Raw genomic sequence first — 10,978 nt, forward strand, 5'->3', positions numbered from 1 at the left:
AATTAACAAGGCGCGGCGCGATTTTGATGGGTCAGTGCCCAAAACTTCTATAAATACCGCACTCAAACCGAAGAACAAGGGTTACGATTTTGGAGAGCAAAGTGCGATTTTGAGACATCGGAGACGGCTAGAAGGGCGATTTCTTCAACCTTTTACCAATTCATGTATGTTTTATTTCAATCATTGATTATGCTATTTGTAAACTCGATTATGAGTAGCTAAATCTCTTAGAGATTAGATCCGAGATGAATCTTTGTAACCCTAATTGACACATGTTGCTGTGAAACTATATTTTGTCTATGAATTCAATTCTAGTTTATTCAATTCAATTGTTCTTAATGCTTTTTATATCTTGATCACATATAACCTGATTTTGTGAGAACGAATGACCACCGACCATGGCTTTCGACTTAGACCTAATTGAATTGTTCTAATAAACAGGGTTAGTCTAGGAATAGATAATCGTTTGTTAGTGATAATAGGTTAACGTTTGGTAAAACCTTCAAGAATTATTAGACCACCCAAGGGATTGGGGGCTGTAGTTTGAGAAGAGGGTTCTAATTCAAGGGATTGATTAGAACTATTTTGTTAATCATCGTAAATTAGAAGAAGATTCATAACAAATAGGTGCGGTATACCAATTAGGGGAACTTAGAGGATTCGAAGGATTCGATCTCATCTCTCTCCATATTTTCTTAATCAAATCTATTTTCTTTTATTTGATTTCATAAAATCAAACCAAATCTACTGCCTAGTGGCAAAACAAAATAAACTTTTATACATCCTATTTTTATAACGCGATTGAATTATTGAAGTTAAAAACAGTCCTCGTGGGATCGATATTTTTACTACTTCGATAGTATTTGGTGCACTTGCCAAACGTCTATCAATTATCATAAACATAACATTATCATAAACATAACATTATCATAATCAACTTCATAATCAAATTCATAAACAACTTCATATTCAAATTCATAATCAATTTCATATTCGTTCAGCAACATCACTTGATAAATAGACTTAACACTTGACTCGACAAAGTGCAACTCAACTCGACTATGCAACTCAACTCGACTATGCAACTCTTACTCATCGTAAATCATCTTGATATGCAAATGCATGTGGTACCAATCCAGGGCATCAATCCCTCAACATAATTGAGCGTAAAAAGGCTCCAGGGCATCAAGCCCCCAACATATTTGAGCGTAAAAGGCTCCAGGGCATCAAGCCCCCAACATAATTGAGCAAAAGCTCCATGGCATCAAGCCCCCAACGTATTTGAGCAAAAGCTCCAGGGCATCAAGCCCTTAACTTTGAATGAGTATGCATGGACTCAACATCTTACATCTTAGACATATTGAACTTCTTAAACAACTTATATGTTTCCAAAAATTTGGACAACTTCTTACGACTTCACAACTTAGACCGACACTTACAACTTTATGACATTAATGGTCAACAACAAAGAACAACAACAAGTGCGGCATATAACAACTCTTATATAACACATCTTTAAATCACACAACTTCAAATAGCACATCTTTATATAACTCATCTTTAAATCACACATCTTCAAATAGCACATCATCGTCAAATAATTCATCTTTGCTAATCATTTAAGGTTAAAGTACAATTTTGATGACTATGATTCAGGTTAAGGATAAAATACTAAAATCTTAGAAGGATATATTCATACTCACGTGTAGCTTATAACATGTAAGGTGGACTATAACCTCTAATCTATATTATAGTAATTCACTTTTCCTTCTTCTATAACTAGAGATTTTCAAGGACATCAACGTAACATTGATCTACCTAAGTACAAAGAGAGAAACTTGAACCAAAAGGTTTTAAGGCTAGTGGCTATTTAATGATTCATTCAATTAATATAACTCTTAGTATGAATATAGCTATAACACTAATGTACTTATCTCTCTTTAAATTATTATAAGAAAAGAATGTCATATAAACTGAAATCATAAGACCTACGGCCAGTAGCTAGACATGTTTCGCTAGTTTTATTTCTCAAATGATAGTAATCCAAATAATTTTAATAGCGTTGCATTCAGTTACTTTTAAATTACAATTAATGGCTATCTGTATGTGTTCTCTAGGAACTTGTTGGGACCATCACAAAAAGCCTTCACAATTATCCTTACTTTATATTCAATATCAGTAATATTCCAATTGCTAATCATCATGAATCAAAATCGTAGGGCTGAACTATCATTCATAAGAGATTAATTCGAAATTCACGTATCGATTCCAAAACAACAAGTATGCTGACCAATTTCAATCATATTCAATAAATGAATATACAACCCTTACGATGAATAGAGACTCCCCCTTTACAAACTCATCCTAAATCATGTTAATTGTAATCTAATGATTCACGGACTTATTATTACCGCAAGATAGTCTCACCCTTACCTTTAGATTGTTTTTCCGAAATCAAAAGCGTGTTCTTCGCTCCTAGGGTTCTCTACGAGTTCTTCTCTTTCTCCTCTTTCTCCAAAAATCAAAAGCAGTGTTCTTCGCTCCTAGGGTTCTCTACTGAGTTCTCCTCTTTCTCCTCTTTCTCCAAAAAGCGGTTTAACGTAAAAACTCTTTCTAACCTAAGCTTCCTTATTTATAATATTAATCACTCTTCCTAAATCTATTTAGGCCCAATAACTTATTCTTATTTCTATTCTAACCTCCAATTCTACTTACACTAATAATTCTCATATTCTAATAAATAATAGAATAAAGTCAATTAATAAAATACCAACACCTCACATATTTAAAATAAATCACATAAATAGACTCTAACTTAATAAAAATAAATAAATATCAAAGTGGGCGTTACAGTTTCTATTTATATAAAAGGGGTAATAAATTGATTTTCTACATTCGGGACGAGTTTGGGTATGGGGTGGATACCTATATCTCTCGTTACCCGTCCCGTACCCGCGTTTTGGGGTGGGTTTGGGAATGGAAAAATTTTCCCATAGAAAATGGTGGGAATAAAGTTTCCATGAAGATGTGAATAAATTCATGTGTAAATTTATTATAATCCTTGTTTTTATGGTTCCTTAGAATGTTATAATGTTAACTAAACATTTCTTTTCTAAATACCTTGACATAAAATTCTCATCTATATATTTCAAAAAATGTTATTCTTAAAAATAAATTTGATAAACTTGAAACAAACACACCCTAAAAGTTTATAGTAAAGACAAAACTTTTTCTCAAAAAAGTGTTTATATTTAAGGACGGGTACAACCTTAGCTCCTTATTTTCTACTACAATTTTTTTGTTCAAATATATCCCACCACTTTATTGTCCTTCTCACTAATAACTAAATAGTAGTACTTCGTTATTGCATAAAACTAGTTGTGCCAGCTAGCAAGCGGATCCTCTCCCTCAGACATCTCTACAGCAGCCTCTCAATCTAATAAACCAACCATTAGATACATCCAATAGATGATATGGAAAGGCAATAAAATGTTGAAAAAATAATCTGCAAATATCTCCAAATTCAATTCGTGCACATAAATATTGTCCGCATTTATTACATGATCCTCAATATGAGCAATCAACGCCTAATTTCATATTGGGTTTTTTTCCGGGTTATTTATGCTCACATCCCTACCCATTCTGTTGGATTGCTATCATCACATTGAGAAACTTTTGTTTGAGTTCATTTTGTTTGAATTTAAGTTCATTGCAGATCATTTTGTTTGAGTTCATTGCGAAACTTTTGTAATTTTTTTTTTTTTAGATTTATTACATTTGATTTGGATAGCTTTCTCTTATTTTTAATTTAAGTTTTCATGAAAATCTGATACACATGCTATTAGAGAGTGAAAGAGAAAGAATTTAGTTGTAACAAAATACTCTATTCCTTTTTAATTGTCACATTTTGACTTTTTACATAAATCAAGACAACAAATACTTTTACTACTTTTGATACAACAATTTATCTTTTTCCTATAATAACCTTAATCATTTAATACTTCATTTCATATATTTCTCTCTCTACAATAAATATCTAAGGGTAATATAGGTAAAGCCGCATTTAATGATACATTGGACTTTGAAAACGACAATTAATTAGAAACAAAATTTTTATGTAAAAGGGACAGTTATAAAGGAACCGAGGGAGTATTGTTTTAGAGGGTTGTGCAATTAGGTGCTGATTGCTCATTTTGCGAATCATGTAATCAATGCAAGCAATATTTACGTGCATTGAATTTGGAGATATTTGCATATTGTTTTTTCAACATTTTATTGTCTTTCCATATCATCCATTAGATGTATCTAATGGTTAGTTTATTAGATGGAGAGGCTAATACGAGACAAATAATAATTAAAGGGGTAATGTTAACCAAGACCTTAAAAGACTATTTTAAATATGCACATCATTACATTTTTTTTGAAGAGGCTAAAATGAAATATATTACCACATCAAAAAGGCCTTCCTAGCATAAGGTGTGCTAAGGAAGTAACACCAAAGTACAAACCGAGTCCGAGCAATATTTACGGGGCAACCGCCAAACGCGAAACAAAACAAGAAAGAAATAAAACAGTTAACCAATTCCTAAGATAGTAAACGGACTTAGCCACCAGCCATGAAAGTTAGAGGGGAGAGTAGCATATTTCCCCTTCAAACACATGAAAGTTAAGGACTTTATCTTGTCTACCACTTGCAATATAGAGCAATTTTTACCGGTGAATATTCTCGTTATTTCTTTCTTTTCGCATTTCCCACACTTTGTTGCAAACCAAATAACCCGGAGGATCAAACGCCTTGTCCAACGAACCTTGTCCAACGTAAAATCATCCACCCGTAACAGACGACCACAGTCATACACACATAACTTAAAAAAATCAAGATTCCACGCATGTAGCGGAACCCCATAGATCCTCACGCATGCACCTCTCTCACGTACAACCATTTCCTTTTTCCACCGTACCGGATTAGCAAAGAAATTGTTGAAAAATTCAGCCGCTTCCGTGAGAACACTATTGACATCCCCACCATCTTCCATTCGCAAAAGAACCTTATCCGCCCCCAAAGGGAGGATATCCAATTTATCAAAACCAGCGTCATAGATCCGACGTTGCAACACAAGTATAGCCTCACCGTTAAGAACAAGAACCACCAAACAACTACGAGTCCATAGAACATCTTGTTCCGTTGATTTATATTTAGGAACTAAACATTTCCCCCATTCACAACCTCGGTCACCTTAACACCGTCAACTCTTCGATCCCTCTTCTCACCACCTTCTTCTCCTTCACGCACCACATTACCATACCCGACGTTCTTTCTTTTTTCTCTCTCAACCATACTTCTCCCACCAACCTTGTTTTTTTCTTCCTCGACACCGGTCTTTCCCGCAACCTTTCCTTTTACTCCCTCAATATATTTTTTATCTCCATTTACATTTTTTTCTCCCTCTCCCCGCTCTCTACCATCTACATTTTGTTACCAAACCTATCAAAATTAGCCACCTTAGCCACCACCCTCCAAATCACCAAACCACACGTTATTCACCGCCTTTAACGGTTTATCGACATCTTTTACATTACCGTAACGAAAAAAACCAAAGGCACCACCATTAACATTCCGTTTCTGTGCCAAGTACACGTCTTCCATAACCCCACACACCTCAAAACCTTGTCTCAAAGAAATATATGAAATATCATGCGGAATGTTTGTAAAATAAAATGAAACAAAATTCAAGTTCACCGTGTCCGTAGGATTACAATTAGAAACCTCCTTCTTCCTTGATAGAGAACGACGAGCTAATTGATTATGATGTACACGTCCCTCAGCTGGACGTACATACGCAACATTCCGGCGATGAATTGAGGGCGATCGTGACCGCAATACATGAGCAACATCATAGCTTAATTTGTCGCACTTCCTAACCCTATCCGGCCGAGCATAGTGAACGGTTACCCTACCATCATGCGTGAGTTCTGACTGCCATAACATAAGTCTTCATATGTATCAAAACCAACATCGAATCATACCGAACCCTAACCCTAGATCGTCCCCGACGACCATCCCTTGAACCTCCATGTCACCGATCCTCCCGATGCCCGTCCCATTGTCTCGTCAACCTCGTGTTATACCCTAATTTTGGACCTAAAAATACTAATCAATCTTTCTTTTCTTGCATTTCCAGGTTATTTGAACTATCTCTCGATCAATTGCATCTTTCTCTCGCACTTCATTTCAATTCCATTTGCAAAATTTACATGTAAGGGCATTATAGTCATTTCCTATGTCAAATTTCTCTCAAATCTTTCAAAATTTTGTTTTGAGTCCTTTCAAATAGGTTGAATAAGTCTTTGTTTCATTCTATGTCAAAATCCATTCCAAAATCTCGCATTTGAAGTCATTTTAGGACAGCTTTTGCCCCTAGGGGCATTTTAGCCTTTTCAAGTGCCAAGTCACCGTTTAAACCCTAAAAATTGTCTCTGAGTCCTTTAATTTTGCTTGTATGAGTCTTTGATTCATTTTCTTGTTAAAAATTCATTTTAAATTTGCATACGAGTCATTTTTAGCCCTAGGGGCATTTTGGTCATTTCACACGAAATTTCGGCAGAGAGGTACTTTAAAGTACCTCATTTAGGCCATTGGTTCGTTTTAGTCCGTTTTGTCAAATTTTAGACGTTTCACTTTACGTTTAGTCAAATTACTTTTTTATTTCCAATTTTATTTTAGTTTTTTTTTCCTAAGTCCTAAAGTCCCTAAAATTGCACTTTGGTCCTTCATGTCATTTTCTCTTATTTTTTTTTAAGACTTCTTTTTATCTTAGGTCAAATTTCCTTTAAGTCCTCTTGGTCAAAATTGCATTTTAGTCCCAAAGTTCCAAATATTGCAATATGGTCCTTTTTGTGTCCGTGTCATTTCTTTTTAAGTTTTTAGTTTTTGCGGAGTCACTCCTTTATTTCTCAAAATTGCAAACAGGTCCCCAAGTCCAAAAAAATAGCCCAAGGCCGAATTATTCCAAGTCCAGGTGGCGCTTTCACATTGGTCCAATTATCACACTTGTCACCTATATAAAGGCCACATCACCAAATCACAGAGAAATCATCAATCATTACGTGACAAATCATCATAAACACACTTCATCATTCTCTCTCCAATTTCAAAGATCAAAGCGTAACCGTTTCCGAAACCATCAAGAACACCATAGAACCCTAGAAAATTTCCGAACTCAATTCATCAATTCATCATAGATTCGAACCAATTCCATCACAAATCAATCTAATTCTACAATCAAAGCGAAGCATCGATGCAAATTCATAGAAGGTTCTCGCAGAATTGTCATCATCGAACCTTCACCTTCGCAATTCAAGCAAGAACTCATCGGAGACGAATTCGTTGCGATCACGAAGGGTTTTGTGAAAGAGAAGAAGAAGATTCACCGATTTATTTTCGGTTGCAAAGGTTTCGAAAGCTTACCAGGGACAATCAAGAACGAACGCAGGATCTTTTTGTTCGAATCTCCAAACAAATCCAGGTAAATACACAAAAACCCTCTCGTTTGCATTCATGTTCGTCATCGAAGGCTTAAAATGGAAAATAAACGGTGAATTGATATAAAGATTCGAAAGGATTTGAAAAAGATTGAAAACCGAACCCTAAAAAGCAAAATCATGAAGATCCACCGTTTATTTTTCAAATCAAAGCTTGAATCCATCATTAGCATGAAAAATAGGTCAAGATAGGGTTTGATTCTAAGAAGATCGAGAACTTTTTCAAAACCCTAAGAACGTAAGCTTCGTGCTTAGATCTCGCTCGAATCTAAGACTCTATTCCAAAACCAAGCAGTAATCATGAAGAGGACTTCTAGACGAACACAACGACGTATTTAGTTTTCAAAAAGAGGTTCGAGTACGGCGGCGCCGCCGGCGGCCACCGTACCTCCGTCGTAGTGTTCGTCGGAGAAGACGACGGAACTCTAGAGAGAAGTGAGAGCTTCTCACTCTAGTTTTGAGAGAAGAGAGAGAAGGAGAGGTGAGAAGTGACCTTGGACCGGTCTTCGGCTTTTTAGGAGCGTGAACTGCACCGGTTCACTCGAACCGCCTCCGGTTCACTCCCGAACCATGTGCTAGCCACCGTTGGATTTAGGGTTGATCCGTCCGGATCAATCCAACGGTCCCCGAACTCCCCGAGGATCCAGGATCCATTCACCCCTTGGGCTTGGGTTTGGGCTTAATTTCCTGCGTGCTTTCGGTGTTTTTTTGCTATGTGCACCACCGAATCTTGCCGCTTACACCACCGCCTTGCCTAAAATCCTTTAAAAAATTCCTAAACCATTTTTTCATGTGTTCTTGATATTTTCTTTAACATTTTTGTGGTATTTTTTGTGCTAAAGTCTGTGGAAAATCTTTGAAGCATTTTTTCTCTTATTTTTTTTGTTAGAATTAATATTTTCTCACACTTTTTAGTCCAAAAAACCCTTTAAAAAATTCCTAAAAATTCATGTAGACTTCTTGATATTTTTGTAGTATTTTGTGATAACTTTCACATGTTAAAATTGGTTAAAAAAAATTAGGTGTCAATTTTCTTGATATTTTTGTCATATTTTGTGCTAAAAATAAGTGGATTTTTGCTTGATTTTGATCCAAATGGCTTGATGAATGTTGGTGTTTTAGTTACTTGAATCCCTAGGAGTCTAGCTACTGTTTGTGTTTAGTTTTGTTGCACAATTGTGAAGTTTGGTAGGTTACTTAGAGTACAAGTTACTTGTATAGTTAAATAATGAAAATATGCTTAAGATTGGTTCTAAAAATGTCAAGCAAATCATATAGCCTTAATTCCCATTCCAAACTTGTTTCTAAACCTTTAAAATGTAATTGGAATGTGAGAATTATAGGTCACTTGGTTCTTGCATCTTATGAACAAATTTTAGCCATGCTTGCACTTATTTTCTATCTTTTATCTTCTAGTATTTCTCTTACTTCATTTCTTTGATATTGCCTTATACCACTAACCTTCTCATTTCATATTTCATATTCATCATAAGCATCACCATTTCATCCCATTTTCATCTCTATTCTTCTTGCAACTTAATTTGTACCAAAGTTAGAATGTAAACACTTAGGAAATTTTGTAATATTCTTTCATGCTTTATTTTTCTTGGCAAAGAGGCCATAGAATGTATCTAGGGTATGATGTAAAGGACAATGGACTCTAAAGATGTACACCGACACAAGCACCGACACATGCACACACATCACTAAGTAGCTAGAATATGCATGTTTAGATGTATGTTTAGGATTGTATGTTTAGATGAATGCCTAGGACTTCTACTTAGAAAAAACCAATTTTCCAAACAAATGTGAACAACTTCACACAAATCTTTTTTCAAATAAACTTTGGGATCCAATATCCCATTGAATTTTCCTTTTGTTTTCCTTAATCAAAAATTCAATGAAAATAATCAAACTTTGACCATATTTTGCAATTCATTAATTCCACCTCACTATTTCCTAATCTCATGCCCTTGAGGCCTCTTTCTATTCTTCAAAATCCATTTTCAAACTTAAAATCAACCAACAAAAACAAAAACATTTTTTGAGAGAGAACTACGGTGGATTTGATCCCTTAATCGGGTACGTAGGCAAGGAACAAAATTCCTTCAATTCAACTAAAATAAAAATTCAAAAACATTCTTCTCCCCCCAATTCTTCACTTAGTAACTTTTAGGTGTAAATATCATTTTCAAAATAGCATTTAAAAATAAAGCGCGCGCGTAGAAATTAAAGACGGTTCCTATAGGTTACTATAGTCGTTATGGGTGCCTAACACCTTCCCGTAGCGAAAACAACTCCCGGACCTCGATTCTCAAGGGTTTTGCTTACTTTTTCCCTTCCCAAGAAAAATGAGATATCACCGGTTTAAAAGGTTCAAACGTAATCAATGTTTGACACCCGAAAACCAAGATAAAACAAATTGGCGACTTCACCGGGGAGATTCGAGAGTTACGCCTAGTCTTTATTTCCACGCTTGCGCTTGTATTTTTACTTGCTTCTTTTACTTGCTTTCCTATGTGAATAAATGTTTAATTTCTTGCAAACGTGTGGGGTGAGAATATCAAAAGTCCCGCACCCGGGCTGAGTGAACTTAGGATTTAGGAGGGATATAATCGACAATTCATTCCGGGGTTGCCTCGTGTTTTGGATTATGCGATCAATCCCACATAGCCGAGGCATTTTGGGGGTGATGTTGTCGGCGCGGGTTGTCGCGTTTAGGCACTTTGCTTCTAATTGTTCTATGACGCTATGAACCGTAGATAACCAAACCCATCCATGGCCATTTTCTAGGACGTAGTGCGGAGGCTAAACCGAGTGTCGTCTCGAGTTTTAGTCGTCACGCGATACTACACTCAAGTTAGACCTTCCACGTATAATCATGGCGCGAGTGTTGTCTCGTGGCACCATGAGATACGTCGGAGAGGTTGCAACTTGGGAACCTTTTTAGAACCCGGTTACTATTATCCTAAAACCCTAGTTTCACCGGACGCCGTGTCCACCCATGACTCCTCGACTTTGAACTTCAAACCCACCATGTTTTCTCCGAACTTGAACATAATCATGCACCCATGCATACATGCATACATGCATAAACTTTTTGTCATGCATTGTTATCGAAGGGCTTAGACAAGTTGAATTTGTAAACATTGTAGGATGAAGATGACTAAGTCCTACAAGTTCAAGGAAGTGGATTTGGCTAGTTTGAGGGACTTGGCACTCAAGATTGAGGATCCGACCGGTTTCCGACACCGTTACGGGGCTTTACTTCCTACTAGTGTGGATGAGAAGCTTGTGCACACTCTAGTGCAATTCTATGATCCGGGGTGTCGGTGCTTCACTTTTCCGTACTTTCGGTTGGTGCCTACTCTAGAGGCTTATTCTTCCTTGACAGATTTGTCTATTGCTAAGGGGATACCTTTCTCAGGACCTGAAA

This window comes from Medicago sativa, chromosome 8 (assembly GCF_051527215.1).
Source record: "Medicago sativa cultivar Bolivia chromosome 8, Bolivia_mono, whole genome shotgun sequence".
In the NCBI taxonomy this organism is placed as follows: Eukaryota; Viridiplantae; Streptophyta; class Magnoliopsida; order Fabales; family Fabaceae; genus Medicago; species Medicago sativa.